The sequence below is a fragment of the Symphalangus syndactylus genome, chromosome 16 (assembly GCF_028878055.3).
Source record: "Symphalangus syndactylus isolate Jambi chromosome 16, NHGRI_mSymSyn1-v2.1_pri, whole genome shotgun sequence".
Lineage (NCBI taxonomy): Eukaryota > Metazoa > Chordata > Mammalia > Primates > Hylobatidae > Symphalangus > Symphalangus syndactylus.
The window spans coordinates 22,479,693-22,494,162 of record NC_072438.2 but is presented as its reverse complement, the minus strand read 5'-3'; the positions used below and the strand labels follow the sequence as shown (position 1 = coordinate 22,494,162).

Sequence of the window (14,470 nt, the reverse complement as noted above, 5' to 3'; positions counted from 1 at the left end):
ATGGGCACTGTAGACAATGATTTTGGGACAAGTGGCATTAACTGGGATTGTCCTAGACAATGAGATGTGAGGTCAACTTCCCAATGAATAAGGTGACTGTGAATGCCACAGAGAAAGGGCAGGTGAGAACTGTCATAGATGAGTTTGTTTTAGGGAGATTTATTTTTCCATGCATTAAACAAAAAACTGAAGTTTGTCCCACCTGCTTCATGCTCTTCCTACTCTTAGAAAATATCTATAGCTTTCTATTTTTGAGGAGGATTTCAGACTCAAATCCAGGTTCCAAGAACTTCTTGGATGGTAGAAATTATTATGAAGCGTTTGGATATATTAAACCTAAGTCCATCAGAAACATATGGATTATGTTTCCCTTTAGAACACAAACACACTGAAAATTTAATGAGAAAAGTATTTGGCAAGGGGCTTCCAAATACTTTTCTTTGATTTTGTTAAATCCCCAGTGTTTTCATGCGTGTACAGACACACGATCATTTAGAGGATGCTCTTCACGTGAATGACAGGCTTGCTTTCCTCTGCCAGAAAGCAGGCTCAGCTTTCTTGATGTACACCTGGGTCCTTTGCTTAAGGGCTGGATCCCAAAGACCTTGAAGAACTAAAATGTCCTCTAATCTGAAATTTGGAGAGTCTAAAGGCAGGTGGAAGAATCTGCCACACTGAGGAAGTGTGGCCATTGGTAGCATCTCCCCTCAATAGAGCCATGGACATGGGGACACAGGGAAACATGGGAGTAGAGAAAATCAATATTCTCAACAACCAAGCTCTGCCTTTTTTCAGGGTGGTGAGGAGACTGGAGAGGGGACTTGTTCCCTACTCTCTCCTCCTCAGCCCCACTTCATGACCCTGAAATGTCCTTTCAGTATTTGTGTTTTAACTCAAGACTCCCAGCATCATAGTAAGTACTCATGTCCATATCAACAGCCCGAGCTGAAATACGCAGGGTATTAGTCTGTTCTCACGCTGCTAATAAAGACATACCTGAAACTGGGTAATTTATAAAGGAAAGAGGTTTAATGGACTCACAGTTTCACATGGCTGGGAAGGCCTCACAATCATGGGGGCAGGCAAATGAGCAGAGTCACATCTTACATGGTGGCAGGCAAGAGAGTGTGTGCAGGAGAGGCCCTTTATAAAACCATCAGATCTCATGAAACTTATTTACTATCATGAGAAGAGCATGGGACAGACCTACCCCCCAGATTCAATTACCTCCCACTGGATTCCTCCATGACACATGGGAATTATAGGAGCTAAAATTCAAGATGAGATTTGGCTAGGGACACAGCCAAACCATATCATGCAGTCATTATTATTACACTTCTCCTCTTTAATTTTGAGCATGCTGATTCCCTTGATGGAAATATCCTGTCCCTCCTTTTCCCAGCTGGCTCCTCTCACTGCCCTAGTGGGTTCAGTTCAGATGCTTCTCTCCCTCAGGAAGTGTCTCCTGATTGTCTCAGAAGGCATGGAATCCTCCCTGGAAGGCCTCATAAAGCCTTTATCAGAATGCTTTCTCATAATGAACTGTGGTCATTGCCTTCCTCAGCCACCTCCCCACTCCGTGGGAGCCCCTTCAGGGAAGGAGGGACCTATGTCCCCATCTTCAGGGTCTGTCATGTGATAGCTGCTCATTAAACTTTCATATTTCATAGTTCCTTTTATCATTGGAGAATCACTTTGACACACAGGAAATGTAAACTGACAAAAACCTGAAGAGGTTGACAGGTGACTAATAAATTCCCATTTTATTCATGAGAACATTGAAAACTCTGAAATGCTGAGTGACTTTCCTAACACCTAGTCCAGGACTGCAGGAGCTAAAAGTACAGACCAATATTTACTCCAGGAGATAATAGTAGAGCTCAGTATTTACTCCAAGGATCAGTTTTTCGGGTTATTTTTCCCCACTAAACTTGCCAGTTTTTTTTTTTTTAATTAAACACAGACACATCAGGCCACAGACAGACATGTTTTGAATTTTGGATCTGATCTTAGTTTAAAAAGAAGTGTTTTTACTCTAGTGAAGGCTGATGGAAAGAGGCCTGTGAAAAACAGAAAGGCTTTTAGTAAGATGTTCTCAAAGAGGTCAGGGATCTCATGTTATAAGACAGGGGTTCAAGGTCTGTGGGTGGGATAGCTGAGGTCCATGAACCCCTAGGTTGGGGGAAAAATCTTGTGAGTATTTCTCTGGGGGGAGGATATGAAAGTTTATTCTTCAAAGGGAAGCGGATCCGACTAGTTAAGGTGAGAATATCTAAAGCCTCCTTCCACCCCTGGGCAGAGGGAATGTTTTGCACTTTCTTGAGGATCAAGCTATTGCCTATGGGCCAATTTCCTCCTGCAAGTCCCTCCCAGGGCCAGTGGATGCCAAGGCCTCTAAGGAGGGGTCCGTGCAGCCTGCTGGCATCATGTGTATCGACACTTCTGCTTTGCAGGCAAGCTAATCTGTCCCTTAAGCTGCTTGGCTGAGATTCTTTGCCAGATCTGATAGGAGAATTTAACCTTTCCTTTTTCTCTTTTGGCACACACTCAATGGAATCCAAATAAAGAATGAAAGAGACTTGAAAGGGAATTTCCATTACCAAACAATTCAGTTTAAATTTCCGACCTTTCCTCTACCTATTTTTTTTCCATTCCCTCCTTTCTTCCTCCTCAACATTTGGAACTCAAAGCTGGCATAAAACCTCGTGGGGACATGTGGAAAGCCAGAGACCAGGAACGTGAGTGGAATTTTCCAAATTAAGGTGGATTATTGGCCTTCGTTGCCAAGCAAAGTGGAGAGGCCTGGCTTTTCGGCAATGCCTTGGAGCAGGAGTGCTTCAACATCTGGAAGAGGGTTTTGGCTTTCATGTCTGGAAGAGGGTTTTGGCTTTCATGTCTGGAGCGACACATATTCTGGCTTCATGGAACACTTTGCATTCTTTGCTACCCATTCTGAACTGTCCTAGCACCAAGTCATTGCTCCTGCTGCTCATAGAACACAACATCAAAAAGTGTTCAGTGAACCGCTATGAGGTCAGATATTGTCCTGAAATCTCAGGGTTACAGTCATAGCTAGAATTCACTGGGGACCTATCTTTGCCCAGTATTATGCCAGCTTAACAATACTAAGAGGTAGGTCCAACTTATTTTCCCATTTGATAAGAGGACACTGATGCACAGAAAGTAAAATACATCTCCAAGCTCTCATAGACAAGATGTAGAAGAACCAGATTGCAAATATAGGCAGTCTGGCTCGAGAACTAGCCAAGAGTAATCAGAATGGAAAGAAACACGGAAAGGAATTAACAAATTGTACTTACCACGATGGGGAGGTGAAGGAGTCAGAATAACAAAACCAATTCATGTTATAAATCTAAGTTTTAAAAACAACATTTGTTTCTTCTTGCCCTGATTATAAAACAATAGCCCATGTTTATGATAATGACTTTGGAATTACTCCCCCAAAGGTAGCTGGTATGGAAGATTTTATAGACAGTTTTTTCAAATTTACTATGAAAAGTGAGTTCACATCCTATACAAAGATATACAGAATTTGGATGAAAATATTCAATATTTTTTATAATAATGATAGCTAACATTTATTGAGTGCTTACCAAATGTCAGCTACTGTTCTAAGCTTTTTACCTATGTTAGCTCTTGTCATTCCTCCAACAGTCCTATGAGATAATTGCTATTACTATCCTTCTTTTACAGGTGAAGTAAAGTGGGTGTGCCTGGGATCACACACAGCTGGTGAGTGGTAGAGCCAAGTTTCAAATCCATGCAGCCTGGCTCCACAGCCCACACTCACAGTCACTCATCAACACCTTTCCATGCTATGGGTTCAAGAGTCCTTTCTTTAGTGGTTGTTTTTTTCCCCATGCCTGTTCAGTTGGTCAATGTAGCCGTGTGTGCCAAATGCTGTACAAGATCTGGAAATAGCCAAACGTGTTTTTGTGAGGACTCTGCAACAGAAATTAAAGGCAGTTTATAGCAAAGACTGGGAGAAGGTGCTGAGTCATGCATGTGACACAAGGGGGGAGTGATTGAGAGTTATTCTTGCCCAGTGGAAATCAATTTCATCCTGATTGTGCCCCCCAAGTAGAAAGTGTGATCTATCAACGTTTGTTGAATAAATGAATTAATGGCTAGTATAGCTGGTTGCAAGTACTGGGAATACAGTATGGGAAAGACCTTGAAATAAGTGGTGGTGTTTGTTTTTCCTTCAATCATTTGGAGATCTTTCTGAGAGGGCATATTTGGAAAGTATACTTCAGAGCAGTAGTTCATAGCAGACTTAAAATTACAAACAAAAATATTAACACAAGCCGCTGGGCAATCTGAAGACTGTTGGACTGTAATTAGGTAATGAGTCAGTGCCTCCCCATTGCACAGTGTGGGGTCATCAAGTGTTGAGTATTGGGACTGGCACACATCTCTGTACTTCCCTGACAATTACAGTCCTAAGCAAAACCTGTTAGAACAACAAGGCATCATTTGTCTTTCAGAACTAATTCTGTCGTTGTTCCCCTTGAGGTTGCATTTTTTTTCTAATTTCAGAAAGTTATTTATTCATTTATTTGTTTTGCTGTAAGTTCTGGGATACATGTGCAGGACGTGCAGGTTTGTTATATAAGTACACATGTGCGAGGCTGGTTTGCTGCACCTATCAACCTGTCATCTAGGTTTTAAGCCCCACATGCATTAGGTATTTGTCATAACGCTCTCCCTCTTCTTGCCCCTAGCCCCCAACAGGCCCCAGTGTGTGATGTTCCCCTCCATGTGTTCTCATTGTTCAACTCCCACTTATGAGTGAGAACATGCAGTGTTTGGTTTTCTGTTCCTGTGGTAGTTTGCTGAGAATGATGGCTTCCAGCTTCATCCATGCTCCTGCATCTTACATCATTATGACAGAAACAAGTAAGGGCTGTTGTGGCCAGGGGACATGTTGTGAACAGACCAGCAGAGCTGGCTGTAGGTGTGAGTTCCAACTCTCCTGTGTTTCAAGTGTGTGACATCAGTCAAGTCACTAAACTTCTTTAGGTTCTTCTGTTTTATTTTACTGGCATAGAGTAGGTACTCAATGACTTATTTATTGAAGGAATGCATGGGTTAATAAAAACTAGTCCTCACTTATTTCAAGGTTAATATAATAAAAAAATGCTCGACTAGGTATGGAAAAACTGTGTAAGTGGAGTCCTAACTCAGTGTTGTAGCCAAGGAGAGCTCTAGCGTATGGCAAGGGGAAGACTTTCTTTGGTTTGGTCTTTCAATACTTTCGTCAGTGTGTCCATGGACATGTAATCCCCTTCTCTACGGCTAACTGGAGTCTGAGGGAGAAGCCCCCAGACATCAACAGCCTTAAAGAAGGAGCCCCCCAACATCAGCAGCCTTAGAGCAGGAGCAGCCTGTATTGTGAAAGTATTCTATTTCCATTGATTGAATAACTGATAGATAAAGCTAGCTTCATTTTTTAATGTCCCACCAAACAAGTTATAAAATAAGTTTATGAATTTGTCTCAGGCTGAATTCTCACTAGCTGTTAGAGAGGATTTTAAAAGCATGTGCATATTGTATCGTGGCTAAACATGGGTAAACTGAAGTTTGCTGCTATCATTTAGTTTGCTAAAAATTGTCATTTAATAATATGACAAAAGCCTAAAAATAAATGACGTGCTTATTATATAAAGTCAGTCCCACCCATCCACTTTACAGATTCACTCCTTATTTGGAGGCCTTTCATATTCTATGTACATAATTGAATCTTTTGCATCCGCAGCCTCTCTGAGACCTTGTTACAACATAGCTGTCTAGGGCCCCTAAGAGTGTTCTGTAACTCTGGACATTAACTAGAAAGTTCTAAAAATATATTTTTCTTAACTATATATAAAAAGCATGAATTCAATAAATGCATTTGTCTTTTAAAGAGATATATTATGCACAAGAACTCTATAAACATATGTTTACTGATTGACATATGTAGAAGGTACCTGGAGTAATTTTTTGAAGACTAATACATACAAGGCTCAGTGCCAAATGCTTTATATGTATGTGTTAGGTTATTTCTTGCTGCATAAGAAATTACTACAACTTATCAGATTAAAACAGCACACATTTATTATCTGTCAATTTCTATGGGTCAGAAGTCTTAGCTGAGTCCTCTGCTCTGGAACTGACAAGGCCACAATCAAGGTGTCACCTGGGCGGCATTCTTATCTGGAGACTCAACTGAGGAAGAATCTGCTTCCAAGATTTCTCAGGTTGTTTCCCTGTGGCTTCATGACTGAAGGCCCTGGCCTCTTACTGATGGTCAGCTGGAGGCTACCTCAGCTCCTAGGGGCTGCCTGTAGTTACCGGCTGCGTCGCCCCTCCATGGCAGCTCACAACATGACTGTTCGTTTCTTCAAGGCCAGCAGGGGAATCTCTCCTTTTGCTCTGCTAAAACAAAGTCTTATATCAGGGGTGTCTACTCTTTAGGCTTCCCTGGACCACACTGGAAGAAGAATTTTCTTGGGCCACAATAAAATACACCAACACAAATCATAGCTGATGCACTAAACAAAAATCACACACACACAAAAAAATCTCATGATATTTTAAGAAAGTTCACAAATTTGTGTTGGGCCACATTCAAAGCTGTCCTGGGCCACATGCAGTCCTCAGGCTGCCAGTTGGACAAGCTTGTCTTATATAATGGAACTTAATCACAGGAATGATAGCCCATTGCCTTTGATATGTTATTAGTTAGAAGCAAGTCACAGATGCCTTCCACACTCAGGGGTAGGGGATTACAAAAAACATGACACCAGAGGACAGAATTTATAGGGGGCATAGTAGAATTCTACCTACCCAAATGCATAACCTCATTTGATTTTTAACAATAGCCTCATGAGGCACATTCTATCATTGTTCTGTATTAGCATATAGAACTAAGGAAACAGGGTTGGCTTAAAAAGCCAAGATAACCCATCCAGATGAATATGCGAGAGCAAGTGCTTTGACCCCTGTATTTGATTGTAACACCTGGGACCTTAACCACCTGCATTCAAACCACATCTGTACTTCTGCTTTAAGTGACCGAGTGAAGATCTGTTATTTGCTGTATGCTGGACTCTGTTCCCATATATACATTTTCTCTTTTCATTGGGACACAACTCCAATAGGGAGCTGTTATAATCACTGTTTTACAGAGGATAAAACATATATAAACATACGTAACATATATAACATATAAAACAAAAATAACAGAGGTTATTGCTTTCTGATGTTGGGCAAGTTACTTATCTGAGCTCATTCATCCATACAAAGGGGAATAATAGTAATTATTTCATAGAATTGTTGTGAGGATTAAATGAGGTAATATAGGCATACCAGTTAGCAGAATGTCTGACCCAGACTATTAACTAAATAAATGCTATTTAGCATTTTTTTAAGATTGGTAAATTTTGCCTGTCTAGCTTTAAGGATTTATAGGCAGGGCGTGGTGGCTCACGCCTGTAATCCCAGCACTTTGGGAGGCCGAGGTGGGCGAATCACAAGTACAAGAGATCGAGACCATCTGGCCAAAATGGTGAAACCCCGTCTTTACTACAAATACGAAAATTAGCTGGGTGTGGTGGTGTACACCTGTAGTCCCAGCTACCCGGGAGGCTGAGGCAGGAGAATCACTTGAACCTGGGAGGTGGAGGTTGCAGTCAGCCGAGATCATGCCACCACACTCCAGCCTGGGCAACAGAGCAAGACTTGGTCTCAAAAAAGAAAAAAAAAAAGGATTTATAATTTAACAGTGTGAGAGTAGAACAAAGCAAGTTGTTTTTAGGAACCTACATTTCTTTTGCCTGTAGCAGATAATGGAGAAATATTCTGTGCCTGCCATTCTGCTCCTGATAATTTCTTTCAGATATACTCTTCTCTTCTATTACTGCAAAGGCCTCTTGGAGATCAGCCAAAACCTGGGTGGGTTTCATGGCCATCGTATGTCACCAGTCCTTCTCAGGGGCCTCTCAAGCCTCTTTGTTCTTCTCTTCAGCCTCCATTCCTTCTTCCTTCCCTTTCTCCTTTGGTCCTCTCTGTTACCTGCTTCCCCATCCAGTAGGACTCCATTAGTGCAGATTAAAGAGAGAGACTAGTCCCTCAGTTAAAGCTGTTCTAATGAATGGATACTCTGCTGCCAGCCTTGTACTAAACTCTCCAGATGCAAAGAATAACCAGAACTAGCCTCTGTCCTCCAAGTCTATGGGAGATTAACTTGGGAAATCTTTTCTAAGCATGTCAAATTTTTCAGGAGATTTCCCGAGGTTAACAAGGAGGTGGAAATCAGGGCTGGTGACAATATAGGTTTCTAGAAAAGGCATTAATTTTGGCATTGGGCCAGCCTAGGCACCAATCCCAGCTTTGCCTCTTGCTAGTTATGTGACCTTGCTCAAGAAATTGTTTAATTTCTCTGAACCTCTGTTTCCTCACCCATAAAAGAGGGATAATAGTAATTCCTTCCTCAATATTGTTTGGTACCCAGAGAATGAAATCATACAATAAAAGTACAACATGAATTGAGAAAGGCTCTGAAAATAGGAATCAAGATACAGGAGTGAGATAAACTGCAGAAAAAGCCGACAATTGCAAAAATCTTAACCTTGAAAAAAATTTATGGAATTTACATTTTATCTCAAGGCAATTATCACTTCACCAATCCTTCTTTATCTTTCCAATGAAAATCCTTTAAAAATTGTGGTGACACAATGAAAATGTGGTTTCTAAGCATGGAAAAACTTGCTTTGAAACCATGAATCATCTATTATTATTATTATTATTTTAGATTAAGAGGCAGGAGAATGATGTGTGTTGTGAAACACTCCCCACATCTGGAGGCATAATTTTTATCTTCCATTTATAGTTTCAGCTGTAGTTATTCAAATCTGAGTCTGCATTAGCAACGTCATTGGGATTCCAAGAAAACATTTTAGATGCCTCTCATTTAATCAATTGTAACAACCCATAATAGAAAGTCCGACCTTAAAAGCAGGACTCTTGTGGATAATGAGTTAGAATAATAAAAAATAGTAATGCAATTTGTGGGAAGAATTCAGTGTGGTTAATCGTTATTTGATTTTGAAGACAAGATTAAATTAGTGTTGTCCCTTATGTCATTGTGTCAACAGATTAAATCTGGATAAACCCCACCCTATTTTCCATGGGCCAGTGACAGATGGAACAAATGCATGCTTGTTTTGTTTTGCTTTGTTCTTGTTAAAAAAAAAAAATTCTGATCAGATTCTTTAGTTGGTTCTGGTTCCACAGAGCTTTTTTTCATATATTTTCATTGTGCATTTTATCAACAGAATGTAATTTTTTCCCCATCTTTGGAAAAAAACGCCCAAAATATAATTTTTAATTGCTCATTTCCTCAATCCTCAACCCCTTTATGAAGAAAACAGAAGAATGCAAACTGCAGTAGAGAACAGTGAAGACTGATAATGCTTATCTGTGGAGAAAACATAAGAATGGCCACAGTTGTACCCTTTTAACCTGAAGATCAACTTGGGGTTAATGTAAGGAGGAAGGGTATTTTGTTTTATTTTAATCTGTGTTTAACTCAAGTGTTGTTTTTGTGAATTCATTAATTCCCAAGGGATTCATTAATCCATAAGAAGTCCTAAGCTGTGAACTTCTTAATTTTTGAAGAAAGTATAGCAATTCACTCATGAATTAATGTGGTTTAATGAGAGCTTGATTTGAGGTAGGACAGTCTATCCCATTACAGAAGCCTTTCAGGGAGTACAGGGCGTGACTGAACATTTTGTACCATCTTCAGTCAGGGAAAAACATTCCTTGGGCCATGGGTATAAAAGAAAGTTCAGAGTTAGCCAAAGGAATCCAGGCAATTCTAGACTCATGAGAAAGGCTGGGGAAAAATCAGGGGTCTCAATTATATAGGCAGAGAAAAAAGAATGAAGCTAACCTTCTTAATTCAAGAACTTTCCCTGACATGCTGTCTTCCACAAAGAAGACCTAAGCTATCAACTTCTTAATTTTTGAAGAAAATATAGGAAGGACCAGATGAAGGTAGGATGGGGTGAGGTAATGGCTCCCATGCATTGATACTATGTGCTAAGTGTGTTTAGTAAGCATTTTAAGAGCATATTTTATTTACTCCTCAAAATTATCCTGTTTCACTGGAAATAAAAGAAGGTAGTTTTGTGTCTCAATGTTAATGATTAGGAAACACAAGTGCAAGGTGGCAGGGCTAGTCAGCAACAGCATTTAACACCAAGTTTTCCTGGCTGCAGGGACCCAGCCCTTAACCAATATTCTGTTTGTGCTCCTAAGGGGTTTAAATCTGTTTTGCCTCACTAGGAAAAGAACAAGATTCTGCCCTACTCTCTTTTATGCAGATTGCTTTTTTATATAGACACATAGCTTAAATCATATGAACATTTTAATTTCCAAAAATCTGGTATTTTCCACTTGGGTCTCTTTCTACTGGCTACCAAAACCATTCCAATGATATAAGGTTAACTTTTCTTTCCAGATCTCCCATTTGCATTTTGCTTATTCAGCTGTTCTTCTGCTGTATCCCAGCATTACTAAAGAATATTTTGTGCTCCCATATACAATTCTAAGCATCTAAATTTTTAGACAGCAAGATTCCTATATTTATCACTTACTAAGCTATCATCTCTCAATCTCAGCATCAAATCCATCCTTCAATATTTGTCCTCTTAATGCTGGTGCTTGGAACCTGCAAACTCTATTTCTGGTATGCCAGCTGTTAGGATCTGCTGATAAAGAGTGTTAGAGCAAGACTTGAAGGCAGAACAGGACAGAAGGGATTAACTCTTTCTATTTGCCTGTAATTCCTTTCAGTATGGTTTCAGCTATAGATCTTTACTCCCATAACAGTAACAGATGGTTCCCCCTAACCCTAAGAATGACAACTGCTTCCTGCAGTTGCAGTGTGGGTTATCTTCAGGTTGCCTGTTTGCTTTTTCAGTTGACTAGCACTTACTTAACTCAGATCTAATAATAAACTTTCTCTGTTAAAATACCTAGCATGGTTTCTGTTTTTCTGATTGCATCCTGTCTGGCACCTCTCTGAGACTCAATTCTCCTTTTGCCCTTTTCAGGGCTTGCAGTGAATTAACAGAATCTTCAAATTTGGAATAATCTTAAAGGTTGTCAAGTCCAAATTCCGACATAGTAGAGAGGTGTTCTATTTTCAGTTGTTAGATGTTGTGTTAGTTCATTTTCATGCTTCTATGAGTAATACCCAAGACTGGGAAATTTATGAAGAAAAGAGTTTTCATTGACTCACAGTTCCACATGTCTGGGAGGCCTCAGGAAACTTACAGTCATGGTGGAAGGCAAAGGAGAAGAAAGTCACCTTCTTCGCAGGATAGCAGGAAGGAGAAGTGTTGAGCAAAGGGGAAAAAGCCCCTTATAGAACCATTGGATCTCATGAGAACTCACTCCATATCTCCAGAATAGTATGGGGGTAATCACCCCCATAATTCGATTACCTCCCACCAGGTCCCTCCCATGACACATGGGGATTATGAGAACTACAATTCAAGATGAGATTTTGGTAGGTACACAGCTAAACCATATCATTCCACCCCTGCCCCCTCCCAAATATCATGTCCTCAAATTTCAAAGCACAAGCAAGCTTTTTTAACCATCTGCCATAGTCTTAGCATTAACCCAAAAGTCCAAGTCCAAAGTCTCATTTGACACAAGGCAAGTCCCTTCTGTCTATGAGCCTGTAAAATAAAAAGCAAATTAGTTACTTCCTAGATAAAATGGGTGCATTGGGTAAATATACCCTTTCCAAATGGGAGAAAATGGCCAAAACAAAGGGCTACAGTTCCCATGCAAGTCTGAAATCCAGTGGGGCATTCATTAAAACTTAAAGTTCCAAAATGATATTCTTTCACTCTGTGTCTCACATCCAAGGTACACTGATACAAGACGTGGGCTCTGATGGCCTTGGGCAGCATCACCCCTGTGGCTTTGCAGGGTACAGCCTCCTTCCTGGCTGCTTTCCAGGCTGGCATTGAGTGTCTGTGGTGCAAACTGTCAGTGGATCAACAATTCTGGGTTCTGGAAGACAGTGACCTTCTTCTCACAGCTCCACTAGACAGTGCCCCAGTGGGAACTCTGTGTGGAGTCTCCAACCCTACATTTTCCTTCTGCACTGCCCTTGCAGAGGTTCTCCATGAGGGCTCTGCCACTGCAGCAGACTTCTGCCAGGACATCCAGGCATTTCCATACATCCTCTGAAATCTAGATGAAGATTTCCAAATCTCAATTCTTGTATTCTGTGAGCCTGCAGGCCCCAAACCATGTGGAAGTTGTCAAGGCTTGGGGCTTACACCCTCCAAAGCAACGGCCTGAGCTTCTCCTTGGCCCCTTTTAGCCACAGTTGGAATAGCTGGGATGCAGGGCATCAAATCCCTAGGCTGCACATAACAAGGAGCCCTGGACCCAGCCCAGGAAAGCATTTTTCCCTTCTAGGCCTCCAGGCTTGTGATGGGAAATGTTGCTGGGAAGGTCTCTTATGCCCTGGAGACATTTTCCCTATTGTCTTGATGATTAGCATTTGGCTATTAATTACTTATACAAATTTCTGCAGCAAGCTTGAATTTCTCCCCAGAAAATGTGTTTTTTTCCTACTACATTGTCAGGCTGCAAATTTTCCAAACTTTTGTGCTCTGTCATCTCTTGAATGCTTTGGTGCTTGCAAATTTCTTCTACCAGACACCCGAAATCATCTCTCTCAAGTTCAAAGTTCCATAGATTTCTAAGGCAGAGACAAAAAGCTTCCAGTCCCTTTGCTAAAGAATTAAGAAGAGGCAACTTTGCTCCAGTTCCCAACAAGGTCCTCATCTTCATCTGAGACCACCTTTGCCTGGACTTCATTGTCCATATCGCTATCAACATTTTGGTCAAACCATTCCACAAGTCTCTAGGAAGTTCCAAACTTTCCCACATCTTCCTTTCTTCTAAGCCCCCGCAAGTCTCTAGGAAGTTCCAAACTTTCCCACATTTTCCTGTCATCTTCTGAGACCTCCAAACTGTTAAAACCTCTGCCTGTTTCCCAGTTCCAAAGTTGCTTCCACATTTTCAGGTATTCTTATTGCAGCACCCCACTCTCTGTGGTACCAATTTACTATGTTAGCCTGTTCTCATGCTGCTATGAAGAAATACCTGAGACTGGGTAATTTATTTAAAAAATAAAGAAGTTTAATTGACTCACAATTCCACAGGGCTGGGGAGGCCTCAGGAAACATACAATCATGGTAGAAGGGGAAGGCAACAAATCCTTCTTCACATGATGGCAGGAAGGAGAAGTGCTGAGCAACAGGGGGAAAAGTCCTTTATAAAACCATCAGATCTCATGAGAACTCACTATCATGAGAACAGCCTGAGGGTAACTGCCTCCATGATTCAATTACCTCCCACCAGGTCCCTCCCATGACATGTGGGGATTATGGGAACTAATTCAAGATGAGATTTGGGTGGGGACACAGCCAAACCATATCAGATGTCCAAAACTAATGGGCAACTTCTGTTAGACAAAGCTTCCAGAGCATTGTGTTTTGGAGAAGTATGAGGTTTTATTGGATTATTTTTTTCTCAAGGAAAAGATGTTTGAGATGCAATATCTCTGTCTTAGTGTGGAATGGAGTTAGAGATAGTTATGTATCAAATGCTTTAAGCAATGACAACAACAATAAAACACTTCAGTTATATTCTAACAGTACCTGCCTTTACATGAGATTTTTATGAGAGGAGGCTGTATTTACTCAATGGTATTTGTTGTTGATGTTTTCAAGCAGAAGCAGTATATGTCAGTGTGGAACAAAGACCCCTCATGTGGACTTATGAGAAGTTCTTTAGCCTATTGTGATTCTTGTTATTGGGTTGCTTGTACATTGTGAGATAAGACCAGATGTATGTGCCCTCATCTTCCACAAAACTTAGATTTACGAGGGATAGATCCATTCATTTTACTTATTCATTTCATTCATTTATTGTTTTACCTGACCATCTGTCTTTTCATATATCTATCCATTCATTATTTTATTTAATTCATTTATTTTCCTGAGATTCTTATCTGCTCTGAATACTATGCTAGACTAGAAGGCAAAATGAAAAAAAAAAGATGTCAATTTCAAGGAGCTCTATAGAGAAGTGAAGATGTTTCAGTTGGATAAAATCTGGAAGGAAAGTGAAGAAAAACCTGATAAAATTAGTAAGAGGAAGGCCTTCTGAAGAGAGAAAAGCTGATGGAAAGTTGCAATGTTGCTGATAGAGGAAATAATATTAAATGATCAGGAAACTAAGAAGTTGGTTTAAAGCTGAGGAACACTGGAAAAAAAGAATCCTGATGTAGAGTACACAAATTACAATGGGCCCTTTTGAAGGAAAGTGAGAAATATATTCATAGATTTATATGTCTGTGTGCATTATT

General features: G+C 40.5%; 1 long non-coding RNA gene across 6 annotated transcripts in view; it reads left to right on the top strand.

Annotated features, from left to right (window-relative positions):
* The window catches only part of LOC134732718 (uncharacterized), a 361,391-nt gene that overhangs the window by 152,104 nt on the left and 194,817 nt on the right, over positions 1 to 14,470 (top strand). For 2 of the 6 annotated variants that reach the window (XR_010116176.1, XR_010116173.1), the window contains one exon: positions 3,715 to 3,753. The exons of 3 other annotated variants lie outside the window; for them this stretch is intronic. This is a non-coding gene — a long non-coding RNA (uncharacterized lncRNA). Of the gene's footprint in view, positions 1 to 3,714; positions 4,058 to 14,470 lie in introns of those variants that run through there. One more of the 6 variants, XR_010116175.1, reaches the window with a different exon arrangement.